Source organism: Rattus norvegicus, chromosome 13 (assembly GCF_021556685.1).
Source record: "Rattus norvegicus strain SHRSP/BbbUtx chromosome 13, alternate assembly SHRSP_T2T, whole genome shotgun sequence".
Taxonomy (NCBI): domain Eukaryota; kingdom Metazoa; phylum Chordata; class Mammalia; order Rodentia; family Muridae; genus Rattus; species Rattus norvegicus.
In genome coordinates this window covers 108,282,501-108,298,124 of record NC_141546.1, presented here as the reverse complement: position 1 = coordinate 108,298,124, position 15,624 = coordinate 108,282,501, and the positions used below count along the sequence as shown (strand labels likewise).

Sequence of the window (15,624 nt, the reverse complement as noted above, 5' to 3'; positions counted from 1 at the left end):
GAGCTTCCTTCGCTCCTAATCAGATTTCATAGTGGGAGCAGAGCTTCTAATCCAGTCCCAGAGATGTTCTTTGTGCTTTCATTTGTCCTTCATTTGAAGAGTTGGCTACCCACTCTGGAGCTACTGGGCCTTTGTCCATGGCTGATTTTGAACCCTTCCCACTTTGCCTTTGGCAGTTCTACTAGGAAAAAGTGGGGGTGGTGGTTCAGCTGGTTTGGACTTGTGGAGCTTAGAAAAAGTCACCTCTGAGCAGTGGGTACAGAAACATCCCAAGTACCACACCTAGGAATTCAGGTCAGGGAGCACAGAGTGATGATGAGCACCCTGCACACTGCTAGGCTGTTAGTGAGGCACCAAGGTTCTCAAAAATCACTGTTCTGGAAACTCCACATTAAGAACTCACCCAAGGGGGGGTTGGGGATTTAGCTCAGCGGTAGAGCGCTTGCCTAGCAAGCACAAGGCCCTGGGTTCGGTCCCCAGCTCTGAAAAAAAGAAAAAAAAAAAGAACTCACCCAAGGGCATTATTTTTGCAATTGGTAACTACTTCACCTGTAATAAATTTACAATTACATCAGTGTTTGAACACGAGTAAATAAACGTTTGAGCATTGGTGAAGCTTCCTAAGTTGAATGAACCTTTAAGTAAGAACCTCTCAAATACTCATTTAGTAAGGGAATATCCTGAAAAGTGATTAAGGCAGCTGTTTTACCCTCTTCAGCTTCCTACTTCAATATCCAACAACAGACAAAAGGCCTAAAACAAACAAACAAACAAACAAAAAACAAAGCAAAACAAAAAGTCAGATCATTTGAAGTTAATGAAATAATTCAATGATGTCATATAGAGTCAGCTTCTTGGAATCCAAATCCATGCAATGCTAGAGGCTGAATGAGATTGCTCTACAGTCAGATAAGGGAACTACACTGTACCTACACTGTACCTGAATGACTTAGTTACTCCTCTCATCAGTTTACAAAGACTCGGCCTCCTTCTTCTCTTAGTCCATTTTATTTGTAGAACCATATAGAATCTCCAATCTCCATTAATATAGAATTACTCTGGATAACAGAGGAGTTCATGAGTTGTGGCAGCAGAAATATATTTTTACATATGTAAGGGTTTTAAAAATACTCCAGTCGTGCATCCCTCTTATGAGTTGATCCAGTTGACAAATACATAAAGCAAGTGTGGAAGCCCAAGAAAGGAATAAGAGGGAAAAGGCTATCAGCCAGAGACATTAGTTCACAAGAACAGAACTAGTGGAATGTTAAATTGATTTTTGTAAAAATGTGAGAACTAAAGTTAAAACAATCTTGAAAGTAACATATAAGAAAATGATATTTTACATTATATTATAATGATTGTATAATGATGAGCTGAGGTAAGAAAGACTTTACTTAATCCTTATGAATCATACTACCATGTAATCCTCAATGCATATCAATAAGACTTAGCTCATATATAACTTAGAATGATGAAGACAAAGAGTTATTTTGGCAATTTAGAAATACAAAAATAGACACATTTTAAACAATTTAATTAGTGAAAATAATCAGACTTAATAAAACCAGACTTAAATCTGTAAAATTAATCACTTTTAGTTAATCACTATGAAATTAATATATTCTCCCAAGTGTCCGTGCAACATTCATAAAAGCTGGCCATTTGACATTTTAAAAAGAATTTCAATAATTTCCAAAGACCGTTATTTTTTCTCAACAGCCTATCACCAATTTACTTAAGTAAAACCTACCCACTGATGTCTTGTAAAATTCTACGGGTCTATGTTACCTCATCTCTATATCCACCTATATGAAAACCATGGTTTGAGAGGCTTTGGGAATAGGCTCAATATTGTTAAAGGAAAACATTAGAATAATCAGCTTCCACTTAAGATTTAGAAAAGTGGAAAAGGCGTGAGTCTCAAACTTCCAACAAATAGGTAGGTGATCTACAAAAACTATTATTTTTATGAGCCCATCAAAGAGTGATATCAAAAGCAGCCAGCTTGTCTGACATCTAAGAAGTAACAAACAGATTTGGGGAAAGCTAGGAATGAGATCAGCTGAAATAAATAACCAGATCTGTCACAAGATTCTTCTTTCCAATGGAAAATAAAGGTCAAGTCACAGGGGATTGGCTGTTACTTGTGCTGGATAAAGAAGATGAAAGCAGAAAAGCTCCCGAGAGATGGAGAAAGGACAGAAGACATCATGGTAATGACCACCAAGTTCCCTACTCCCATAGAGGAAGGGAAGGACTATGAAGAATATCTACCTTAAAGCCAGGAACTCTGGGCACTTCTAGAACTGAAGTCAAACCAAAGTTTTGGTTTTTTTAAATGACTATTTATTTATTTATTTATTTATTTATTTATTTACCTGTGTATATGTTTGAGTGTACTCACGTAAGTACACATGTGCCATGGTATGCACACGGAAGTTAGAGAACAAATTACCAGAATTAACCAGAGTTCCTTCTACCACATAAGGTCAAAGTCAGGTTGCTGGACTTACTGGGAAGTACCTTTACCTGATGAGCCATGCTACCACCCTCCCACTTCCACATATAGTTTACTGCATGAAGGGATTCTACTTTGGAGAGAGAGCCTCTCTGAGGTATAGAGTCATATAGAAGTCTAATACTCAACTTGACAACTGCCAATGGCATGTCCAACTTCAGACCAAGCCATGTTAGATGGAGGTAAAGCAAGTGATTCACTGAAGGAGGCCTTTAGGGTCAAAACAGACCTTAGCCAGTTCAACGCCTGGTCAAGGCAGTGAACTTCCAACAGCAAGCATTTGCTGTCTATCAAGATAGAGACAGTGGGTCTACTTTTATATGTAGATACTTGGAGAAAAGGAGGAGAAGAAAGAGAGTGAAGGTATGAAGAATACGAGAGAGAAAGGGGAAGGAAGAGACATGGAAGTAGAAGGGAAGAGGAAAGACATAAGACAGAGATGTAGATACAGACCCAGAGGAGAGAAGAGAGAAGGCAGAAAGAACAAAATAAGATAGAAGAAAGATAGAGAAGAGAGATAGTAGAAATTAAAAGGCTATAGAATGGTATCATATGAGTTAAAAATGCACTTGAACTGGGAAGTAGAAAAATAAAATGGAAAATCATAATACAATAATGAAGAATTTTTTTAAATGACATTAATCAAGTCAAAGATACAGAGACATTTTGGACACTACCAAAAGTAAATAAAATCCCTGAGATGCCATGTGATCAAATTTCTGAAAATCAGAGAAAATACTTTTGACAGCCAGAAGAAAAAGCAGTTAACAGATAGATCAAGGACAGATCTAAAAAAATTTTAAAATAAGAAATGACACAAGTTGAATAACACCTATGAAGTCTAAAAAAGCAAACTTTTAAAAAGAAATTATGCAGGACTTTGTACAAGGTAGAAATATCTTTAGAGAGTGAAATAAAAATAAGTTTCCTGAGCAAACCAAAACTGAGAAAACAAATTACCAGTGGTAACATACAATGAGATACATTAAATGAATTTCCTCAGGCAGAAGAAATGCCAGACAGGAAAGTAAATCTATACAAAGAAATGAGGAATGCTAGGAATTATGAAAGTGACAAATTAGACATTCAAAGATGTGAAATTTATTATGTGTAAATCACACCTCCATTTTTTCAAAGACATTGCTGCTTATGATTAGTGATTTTGACTATGGTTATTGGGAATAAATGTAACAATTACACACTTCTCCAAAATGTGTTGAGGTCTGGACATTTAGTCTCCTAGAATGTAAGTGCCATTGATGATAACTTGTTTTAAAGCATTTTAAATTATTGTTATTATTTATGATTATAAATTTATTTGTTTACTTTTATTACTGTGGGATGAGAAGGAGAACATTCCTGTTGTGGTGTGAGTGCAGACAGAGAGGATAACTTGATGAAGCCAGCTCCCTCATTCCTTTACAAGTTTCCAAAAACAGAACAAACTTTAATCAACAGGCTTGTACAACAAGAGATTTTTTACTTGCTGAACCATCTCTCGGACCCAGGGGTGGCATCTTTTAAAAGTTAAATAAGCTCATATAGGACTGTTAAATTGTTCTTGACATGACTAGTGTCCTGATTACTTCCAGATATCAGGACACAGATCAAGGAAAGGGGCCCACAAACCATAAGAAAAAGACAAGGCTTTGGGAAGGTAAGCATGGAGTCTCTAGTGGATACAAACACTGAACATACTTTGATTCTGGATCTCTTGCTTTTGATATTAAGAAAAAGAACTTTGGCTCATAAGCTATCCAGTCTCTAGCACTGTCCACTAGTGAACTAGTGAGCTAGTACCCTTGACTAACAGGACAGTTTTCAGGTTCACCTAGAAAGAACCCTTGAAACCATGTAAATTTTCTTTATCCCATAAGTCTTACTGCATTGCTAAGTTACTTTTATTGTTGCCATGATAAACTATCTTGACAAAAGCAAACTAAAAGCAGTAGAATTTGTTTGGGCTCTCAGTTCTCAATCCATCCATCATGGTGAGAAAGTCCTGGTGGCAGGAGCCTAAGGCAACTGATCACAATGCATTAGCAGTCATGAAGCAGAGAGTGATGAATACTGGTGTTCATTTCACCTTTTCCCATTTATATAGGCCAAATCCCAGACCAAGGAATGGGGTTCTGCCATCACACTGGCTCCTGAAACCTGAAAAAGCTCTAGCTTTCCTTGACCTTAACTCCTGGCACATTACGTTTCAAGTTTTCATGCTCTCTGCTCTATGATATAACTTATTCTTACAGGTAGCTCCGCTTTTACTTATTGGAGGATAAATTTTATAAATCAAGATTTGGTGCCATTTCCCACAGTCATGAGGTGTTCATAGTAGACGCTGCTGAATACAGCTCTATAACTTTATCCAAGCACCTATTACCACACCAATTTATGTACCATGTTACTCTCCATAAGCCCTGAAATGACCAGTCTGCCAGCTCTTCTTGTTATCCACATCTCTTCCATATTCTATCTAATGTGCATAACACCAATCAACTGCCCCCATCTAGGTGCTCACTTCTTCTTGATCTTCATCTTGCCAAGTAGATACTGACCTCTTCCAAAGGCCATGTTCTTCCTCTCCTGTATCCCTTGATTCTGAAAAAGCTATGCTATTTGCTCACCCAGGACATGGATAGTATTTTGTTCTTTTGCCTCCTGTGAATGTCTCACATTCTCAGGCATCACTGCTCTCCCAGGAAGAACATTCTCTGTATCTTGAGTTTGATTCACTGTTTATGCTTCTTGTCCTGCTTTCTGTTACTATTGCTAGAGACAGATGTATCTATTTCCTAACTCTCCAGGGCTCCATCCTTTTAATTATTTCTTTCTAGTTAACATTTAACCATTCACTTCCATTTTCATTCCTGAAGCCAGATTCTGTCCCACAGTGAATATAGAAAACAAAGCTTCTATGCAGAAGCAAAACTCCAACTTCCCTTGTAAATATCTGTACCACCAATCCACTTCCAAACTTTTTCCTGCATGAGACTATCTCATCATGTTTCATCATAGTGATGAGAAGCTTACTGATAATTCATCATTTATCTTATTCTGCTTCTTGCTATGGTTTTACTCTATCCTTTACCATGAAACACATTAAGTGTGATAGTTTTCTTTAGAACAGAAGAAACTGAGATGGTTTACATGACATGTGTAATGATTCCTTCCTTTTCTTTATTAGTTCATCTCACTGAGATGAGGGAAGAATGAAGGAAGGCATTGACTTTTATGGTTTAAAAATGTGACAGAGTAATAGGAAGAATGAGATATCAGTACAGTAGAATTTCCTGGTAAGATCATAGAGGAAGGTCCACAGCAGAGTAGATTCCAAGCTAGAAATTTGAACATAGGTGTTGAGTCCATCTTAACTAATTGTATGATCTTTGGCAAATCATTGCACATTTCTAAGTCCTCTGTTCTTAGCTATAGAAGAAAAATGATTTCTCTGTTTGGTTTTCTATAATCTGTGGATGGGAAAAAAGGGGATCTATTTCATGGGCTATGTTGTTACAGAGAACAAATTAGTGTTCCAGAGATTTTTGAGAAGCCATTACAGATTATTCAAATCTGAATTACTTGAGTCTGGTATTGCTATTGGAGTATTTAAGTAGAAGGTTGAGATCTGGTCAATTTGTATTCCTGTTAATCTTAGAGCATGGGTTTAGCTCCTCTTTCTTTCTTGTGATTTGAAGGCTCTGGAGGAGATAAGAGATCTGACTCTAAGGATATCCCGTTTCATTTGTTTTTCTGTCCTCTTCAGTTCATACTGCCTCCATATGCCTTCTCCAGGTAACAGTAGAAAAACATAGTCATGGCACCATCCTATCATCCTAGGGATGGTTCATTCTAGAGTGGATTAATTTCCCCTTTGATTATTGTAGTGGTTTGAATGAGAATTGTCCCACTTTATCACCAGTCTTTGAAAACTTAGTCCCCAGTTGGTAGCACTGTATGGGAAGTTTAGAAGGTATGAGCCTTTCTAGGTAAAGCTTGTCACTGGGACTTTGAGAGCTCAAGTCTTCATGTTAGGTAAAGGTAAATTTTACTCTCCAAATATAATTGTTATTTCAGAGTCTCACTGCTGAATAAGCTCTCCCTTTCTACATCTTTCTGAACTGTAGGTAGCTTGTTCAACTCAGCTGAACTCCTCTCCAAGCTGACTGATTCAATCTAGCATCTCTTGGCTTCTGACTGAATTTCTCTGCTTGGCCTCAAACTCTGACAATCTGTTCTAATCTTCTGTCTCATTCTCATTTTCTGGCTTATTCTGTTGTCATCTGTAATCTGTCTCTGTAAAACTGAACTGAACTCATGAACTAACTCAAATCCATTGCACTTCATTAACTGCACTGATTCCCAATTGACTGGAACTGATTGACTGGAACTGAACAGAACACATGAACTAAACTGACCTCAACTGCATTCAACTGAACTGCACTGAACTGTACTGAACTGAAGTCAACTGAACTCCACTGCATTGCTCGAACTCAACTCACAAACTGACTCTCTCTCTCCTTATGCTGCCTTTAGTTTTGTTTTGTTTTGTTTTGTTTTCCTGAGAGGTGAGCAGGAGTCTCTGACTCATTCTGTGAAATCATCCTCTGATTCATCACTTTGTCTGCTCCCCAATTAGATGTCATTGTTTGGGTTAAAGGTGTGAACTAAGGGCGGGTCTGCTTTCCATTCACATCATATAAACTTAAAAGATCTTTGGATGTGATCAGAGCAGTTGTCTTGCTGGATTAAATTTCCTCTACAATCTTACTTTGTTTTCTCTCTCTGCTTTATGTTCACAATCAAGGTGTGATCTCTCATATTCTTTCTATGAATGCCACGCCTTCCTATCATGATAGATTTACCCTTCGAAACCATAAACTTAAATAAACTCATCCTTCTAAATAAACAGATTCTTGATTATGGGGTTTTATTAGAGAAATATGAAAATAACTAATACAAAAGTAGGTACAGAGGGTGGACTATTATTATGAAGAACCTGACCATATTTTGTTTTCATTTTTTTGGTTTTGTTTTATGTTTTAAATGTGGAAAACATTGGAATTTGGGGTTAGAAAAGTGATTGAATGCTGTAAACAGAGCTTAAAGGTCTGTCCTAGTAGAAACCTGGAAGTCAAGAGTATTGAGAGCATTGTGGAATGTAGCGGCTGAGATTAAGAGGTTTTAGAGAGGAACAATATCAACAACTGCACTAAATCCTATTACTATGCAATTTTGGCAAAGAATATGTCTGCTTTATGACCTTGTCCTAAGAACTTGCTTGAAGCTAAATGAAAAATAATAGACTACTTTCATTGGTTGAGACTATTCAAGGCAGGAAAATATTGAATATATAAGGTGGTTATTTTAATTGTCCTGAAGGTTTACTATAAAAGAAAGCAAGCAGGGTAGAAAGAAATGCAAAACATATACTTTAAAGAGAAAAAGAACTCTGGGAAATCTAATGTTCCAACCAAGGTCTATATTAGAAGAGATAAGGGATTATTATGATCAAGGACAGACCTCCTTCTCTGACCTGAAGTAAAGGAAATGGTGTCCTGAGGGTAATACTCAACACAGCTAAAGTTGCAACTTGTGAAAGAGAATATAATACAATATTCCTAGATGGCACTGTTTGGGGAGTTTTGAGGAGTATGGTTTTTCTGGAGAAAATGTGTTACTGTGTGTGGGTGGACTTTGAGAGCTTAAGTCTTTACCCTATTTGCAGTTCTTTTTTTTTTTCTTCATGATATGTGAACTTTTACTTTTCTATTCTCATTGCTATGCTGATTTTGCTGTGTCTGCTCATCATGCTGGACACTCATCCTTCTGGATAAAAGTGGTTTGAATCCTACCTAAGGCTGTGACCCTTTAATACAGTTCCTCATGTTGTGGTGAACCCCAACCATAAAAATATTTTGTTGTCACTTTATAACAGTAATTTTGATACTGCTATGAATCATAATGTAAATATCTGATATATAGGGTATCTGATACGTGATCCACAAAAAGATCATGACCTACAGAATGAGAATCACAATTTCACAATTCTAGAACAATAAGCCTAAATAAATTTTTTCTTATAAGTTGTTTTGGTCATGACATTTCGTCATAGCAACAGAAAAATAACTAACATAACTATTAAACCTGGTATTACAAGCAAAACACACGTGGAATTAGCATACAAGTTAAGATCCTTAAGCCAATTGGCAGGGTTGTAAAACTTACTGCAATTTAAGAATTTAGCTCATAGATTTAATTCTTGGGCTTAACAGGGTCATGAGTCCTATTTAATGAGGGTAGAAGGCAGAACTTTCCTGATGCCGAACTCACTTTCAACCAAGCTGGAAGACACGTCTTTCAGATGGGAAGCTTCTGAGTTGCCACGACTGCTTTGGGAGATGTTATTCTAATAGTTCTAACTTGGAATTGTTAGTTATATTATGTTAAAAATGTTATAAGAGCATATTTAAGAAGTTCATAAATCAGTTTTCACTGTAGTACTAAAGGAAATAATGGATGGTGTTTGCTAGAACTCTCTATGAACATTTTACTCTGCCAGATTGGTACGAGTCACAAAGAGTTGTTGCTCTCATTGACTCTAACTCTCATTTATGAAGGAAAACACACTCACACATCTTTTTTTTTCCAAAGGAGAAGCAATTGTTATCCATATTGAGAAACAAGGTTATAAGCAATTTCACCATAGAAGTTCAAGTAGAAATAAAGGCATCTGCGTTATTACACGATATTAATTTTGAATATTAGCCAACTTCAGTGAGAGGTTTCTTTTTGGTGCAAGGTTCAAATTTATCTGCTAATTTGGTGGATGTTTTAAAGCACAACACTTCTAGTCTGAGCTTTATTTCTCATATTTATACATATATTAAACTCCCATCATGTATCCAATGAGTTTCTTCATGTGTTTTTGAAGAGCGTTAGATAAGACAGTGAAATGGCCAGATAGTCTGCAGTGTGGGAGAGGGATGCACTGGAAGGCTGGAAGGTGACAGTACTGTGCTCAGGAGGCTGCTGCAATCACCTATATTCAAGGGCAAATTATATGACATAAAAGTCTATGTCTTTATTTTCTGGGTGGGTCAGGAAGAAAGTTTCTAAGAATGAGATGAAAACTGAGGTGATAAAGATGTGAGACCATTAGAGGACAAATTCTGACTAGGAAACAGGACTGAATGGCCTTGAGGACCCTATGGTGGTAGCACATACATTTTCAGCAATGTCCTCAACATTGTAAAAATTTCCCCCAAAATCTAGGTGCAGTATGCTGTGAGTGAGAAGCTGGCTGAGCAGTCAAAATGCAGAACAATGGGGTCAACAGTGGAAACTGGGTCAACTGGGAAAGAAAGAGAATACAAATTATGAACAGGGAGTGACAATTGTAAAGAAGGAAGAACAAGATCCAAGATGTAAATTCTGAGATCAGGAACTCTGTACTGATGACAAAAGTAGCAGATGCCTCAGGTAGAAGGCACTGGTCTCTCGTAGTGGTTTTGATATCATCAATGAATGAATTATCACTTGAAAAAGTATAGATGGAAAAATTTCAGATTCAAGGTAATCTCTTAAGTACAGCTAATATTTTGACCTCACATCTGGCTGAAAAGCATTCCACCACCTCAGAGTTTATATGGCAGAAATTTGATCTCTGATGCAGTGATATCATAAGGTAGAGGTACCTTTAAGAAATGTTAACTTCTTGGTAGGTGAATACATTTTTGTTTGATGATTAAGGTAATTACTTAGTTAGTTCCTGTGCTCCTTAATTTTGACTATGAACTTGACATAACTTAGACTCTTTGGGGAAGATAGTCTTAATGGGGAATTGCCTGCATTAGATTGGCCTATAGATATGTCTGTGGGAAATTGTCTTGACTCTTAACTGACATTGAAAGACCCAGCCCATTGTGGGTGGCAACATTATCTAGATTGGAGGTCTTAAACTGTATAAGACAAGATAAAAGCTAAGTACAAGCAAGCAAGGATCCATGGAATTAATTTGGTACAAAAGGCAGCAGATAATCTCTGCTCCTGACCACAGATGTGAAGCTTTAAGTTCCTGCCTTGGCTTCCCTGCAGTGAAGGACATTAACCTAGATTTGTAAGTAAAATAAACTCTTTTCCTCATAAGTTACTTTTTAGGACATTTTAGCACAGCAATAGGAATGAAGCCAGAACAAAATTTAATACCAGGAGTGGGTTTGCTGCTGTGATGAACCTGTTCATATTATGAGGAGGAATGTGGAGTACTTTGGAACTTTGGGATGAAACGCTATTGAATGTTGGTGGGAGAGTTTAATGGGTCCTTCTAGTGGAAGCTTGGGAGATAGTATTGTTAAAAGAAGTGCACACTGTTTGGATCTGTCTCATGGGGTTTCAGAGGGAAGTGGTGTCTTAATTGTACTTTTGGTAAAGTGCCATTTTATGTGATAGTCTTGCTAAGACTTGTGTGCTGGTAAAACTGGAATGTGCTAGTTAGCTTCAAAGTTAACTTGAAACATCCAAGAATCACCTGTGCAGAAAGTCTCAACTGAGGAATTATCTAGATCAAGTTGGGCTGTGAGCATGTCTATGGAAGATTCTCTTGATGATTAATTAAGCCTACTGTTGGTGGTAACACTTACTAGTGTGGTGGTTTCAAAAGGAATAGCCTCCATAAGCTCATAGTGTTAGGAGTTGTGGCCTTGTTAAAGTAGATATGGCCTTGGCAGAGGAAGCGTGTCACTGGGAATGGGCTTTGAAGTTTGAAATGCTCTAACCAGTCTCAGTGCCTCTCTCTTTCTGCTGCCTAATTATCCAGAGGTAGAATTTTTGGGTCCTTCGCCAGCACCATGTCTGCCTGAGTATTGCGATGTTTCCTGTCATGACAATAATGGACTAATCTCTGAACCTGTAAGCCAATCCAATTAAATGTTTTCCTTTATAAGAGTTGCTACAGTCATGGTGTCTCTTCATAGTAATAGAACATTGACTAAGCTCCATAGACTGAACTGTATAAAAATAAAGAAAAATAGATGGATGTACAATGAAGCAGTATGGGGGCTCTTGGCTGTGGTGCATTCTGACCCAAAACCTTTTTCTGAGTCTTTCCTCACTATGTGATATGACCTCTCTCAGTCACTTTATAACGCAATAGCACCCACAATGATGTACTTTCCAGAAGATAAGCAAAACTATGTCATATTGAAATTTTAGCCTTCAAAACCATGATCTCACACATCTGGATTTTTTAAAAATATTATCAACTCCCATTGATTCAGTTATAGCAATAAAAAACAGATTGATAGGTCATGTCCCGTCCTTGATTTTTTCTTCTCCTAGATGTTTTTTATAATTGTATGACTTACCATAGAAGTTTATAGACAAACGAAAAGTAAGGGAACAAAGTCTATGTGACTCTATCCTGTAGAAAGCATGTATGATCATGTTCTATGCGCTTCTCAGATACAGATTTTTTCTCCCATGAGTATTTTGCAGCATTCTTAGATATACCTCTTTCCAAATATAGCACTGTATTTCCCTCAATCCTGTTCCCTTGGCACAATGAAATGTGCCTCTCTTTGTATGTCAGTTCTGATTCCTCCCCAAACCCTTAGCATTCAAAACATACACCCAAGCTTTCACTGCAGAAGGCTTGTACTCTAGAGATCTCCTGGACAGATCACATGTCACTACAATGACCACATGGATTTCAGAAGCAAATGATTTGTTTGGGCATAGACATTTCTATGGAATATTTTACTAGGTCTTTTTAAGAGGAAACTCCATACGTGAGAGGCATGGAACTGCTGGGACTATAGCCACGGGCTTCTAGGCCCCCTCCACAGGGTGACAGAGCACAGTAAAGGTCTTGGAAAGCATCCAGTAGTACAGACGTGTGATTCCTCTAGTGGACAGCTGCGACTTTACTCCCCCAAGAACTCCCTGTGACTCTTAAGATTCACCAAGAGCCGGAGATCATTTATGTTTCTTCCTTTGATCCCGTCTCACGGCCATGAGACTACATCATGATGGAATATCTCTTTGCTCCTATATTTTTATCTACAGATGTTTTGAACTGCTTAGCATCTGCATCTTAGAATATCTGAAGTAACAGAGCACAGGCTGCCAAACCAAGTCCTTCATACTCTAGAATTTGCAGTCAGGTCAGCCTACACAGACCTACACTTGACAGCTGGTTCTTCAAACAGTATGCTCTAAGAAAACAGTACTTGCTTTCATTAGGAATTTAGAATATGGAGCAACAGACATGAGGGGGTAAATGTGTGTTATATATACAGATGTCTAGATAGGAGATATTGCTATGCCATGCAAGGTTGCATGGAGAAGCATGGCATAGCAGGTAAGTGTTGTATTCTATCAGATCCCTATCATTTGGAAATGCAAGACAATGACAAGACATGCAGGAAAGTGCCATAAAAAGAAACAACATTAAAAAGCAACTGGGAGACTCCTAAAACCAAAAGTACAAATGTAGACTTCTCCCCTTTTCCCTCCTATCCTCTCTCTCTTTCTCTCTCCTCCCTCAATCCATCCCTTACTCCCTTTCTTCATCCTTTATTCCCCCCTCCTCCCCCTTCTCTTTCTCTCTGTCTCTGTCTCCCTCTTTCTCTCTCTGTCTCCGTCCCTCTCTCCCTCCCTCCCTTTCTCTCTGCCCCACCACTGAATTTTCTATGTAACAGAGACTAGCCTTGAACTCTTGGTTGTGCTCCTTCCATGTCCTGCTTCATAGAATTTCAGATGTAAACCACCATACACACTCTAAGGTATCAAATCTTGGAGTCTGGAGAGATAGCTCAGTAGTTTAAAAACACTAGCTACTCATATAGAAGAACCAGGTTTAATTCCCAGCACCCATGTGGTGGCTCATAACTACCTGTAACTGCAGTCTCAGGTACCTTGATGCATGCAGTGAGTATATATAAAATGCAGGTAGAGAACTCATACACATAAAATAAAAATAAATCAGTTATTTTTAAAACAATAAACAATGCTAAATCCATTGTTAAGGAAAGCTAGATGGTGTAGCGAGGGCACTGAGCCATGAAGGTCAACAAAGAATGTAGAGAGCCAAGAAAGATGGAAATAATCAGGGTGGCCGAGAAAAATCTAAGCACCTTAGAGGCCTTCACATCTATTAGAAAGACATACAAGGCCAGCTGGGATTAAAATGATGCCAACATCTTTATCTTTTCATGTACATGGGGAATAAAATAAAATTAGATTCCTTTCAAAAGCAAAGCACAAAACAAACTGCAAATATCTTAAAGATCTAAATGTGAGCAAATTCTTTAAAAACTAGTTATGTCTAATACAAAAGAAACAGCAAAAACGTCACAATAGGACATTTTGTAACTGTATCAACTAAAACAGAAATCTTCAAGATGCGAAATTTCTGTACAACCAGAGACACCATAAACAAAATTAAGATACACCACAAAATGAAACATTATCATGCATGTAACAAGCAAAACACTGACATTCAACTATAAAGAAACTCTTGCAAATCAATTTATAGAAACAAATGGAAAACTAAATGGAAGGTGCAAAATAACAATTCTGAGATAAAATCCGAGGTAAAATGAATGTGGGAGCATTTGGTCTGCTTGCCTGTAATCAGTGGGATTCAAACACTACTGTGACATATTCTTTAATACCACCCAACTAACAGAGATCTTTAAATCAGAGGGTACCAAATGTCAGTAAGAAAGGAAAAAATAAGAACTCTAAAATACTGCTGGTGAAAATACAAATTGTCCCAAGTATTTTGAAGATCAAATTTGGCAACACCTAGTAAAAATCATGGCTGTATTCCGGCATCTGACAATTTCATGTGTTAGTACAGGACTGAGAGAAGTTCTCTCGTGTGTGCACACAGATGCCAGCAAGTGTCTGTGCTTAAGGTTTAGAAAGAAATATTAAAAGGAAAAGATTGAGAAGGGTGAGAGAGATTACAGCCCTCTGAGGAGCATGGAAAGAAGGAGGAGGCAAAAGTGGAAAGAAGAACAGGATCAGACAGCACAACGTGGGAAGACTTCAAGCCCAAGTGTTTCCAACACCTTGCGGTAGCTCCCAATTATTTCACGTGGAGTTGGTTAGCCATACACCAGCTGGTTCCTCAGGATGTAGCTTGTGACCCAAACTGTCATCCACATCAACCAATGAAAAGATTTACCACAAAATCTGTTCCCTAAAAGTATGTCGACTACAGTATAAATGGCATTCTCCTCACACTTCTCAAAGGGGAAAACAGAATTTTGCCAGCCACTTTGAGGATTATTGGCAGTCTAGAAAAGGTAACCAAGTAGCCTGAAAGGGCTAGTTTGTCCACAATGTGTCACAGAGTCCCAAATGCCTGTGTGACATCTGCTTACACAATGAATCCTGTAGACAAACAGAAAGTATTTGCAAGCGGGTACAGGAGGGCAGAACACTTTCCATTGAGAGGCATCGGGAAGACATAACTCTTAAGTCCTCCAGTGAGAAAATCTGCTCTCACCCACAGTCGGGTGGAAAGGACCATCAACATTCATTTGGACTCTGAGTGCCCTGGCAGGAGAGACAGAAGGCCATCCTGTTAAATCATTTAATCAGCCAAGGTGGGCAGCTGCCTCACAGATAATGCTGGTGGGGGACAATGAAAGACAGATGATTTACCAATTAAATGCATCAGGCTTCCCAAATGCCAGGCCCAAGGACTGGAGTGCCATGTGTTTCTGCCAGACGCAGATCTGTCTTCATAAGCAAATTAGGCTTCAAGTTTGTAACTCATATGTCCACCCCCTCCCTTTATCTCCACCCCCTATACACACACAAAGAGGATTGCATGTTAATGAACAAAGCTCAGACTTTTTCCATTTCTCTGCTTGTCAAAAATCTCTTTCACCTTCACGACCAACAGTAAATCACACGTTCTGCTTGAGCAGGTGCTCAGAAAAAAAAGAAAGAAAAACCACCAAATGGCTATCCTAGGAAAGAGGCCTTTTCAGAGGCTAGGCATTCAGGGTGCTGTAAAGCAGGAATGATAGCCTGTGTGGAAACAGGGAAGCTCATTCTGGTCATTCTTCTATAAATGCAGTGTCTGG

The 15,624-nt window shown here is 38.2% G+C and overlaps 1 long non-coding RNA gene across 3 annotated transcripts in view; it reads left to right on the top strand.

Annotated features, from left to right (window-relative positions):
- LOC102549557 (uncharacterized) overlaps nt 1-15,624 on the top strand; it is a 250,849-nt gene that overhangs the window by 122,125 nt on the left and 113,100 nt on the right. The window contains exon 2 of one of the 3 annotated variants that reach the window (XR_015635823.1): nt 4,114-4,178. The exons of the other annotated variants lie outside the window; for them this stretch is intronic. This is a non-coding gene — a long non-coding RNA (uncharacterized LOC102549557). The remainder of the gene's footprint in view (nt 1-4,113; nt 4,179-15,624) is intronic. 3 annotated transcript variants of the gene reach the window in all.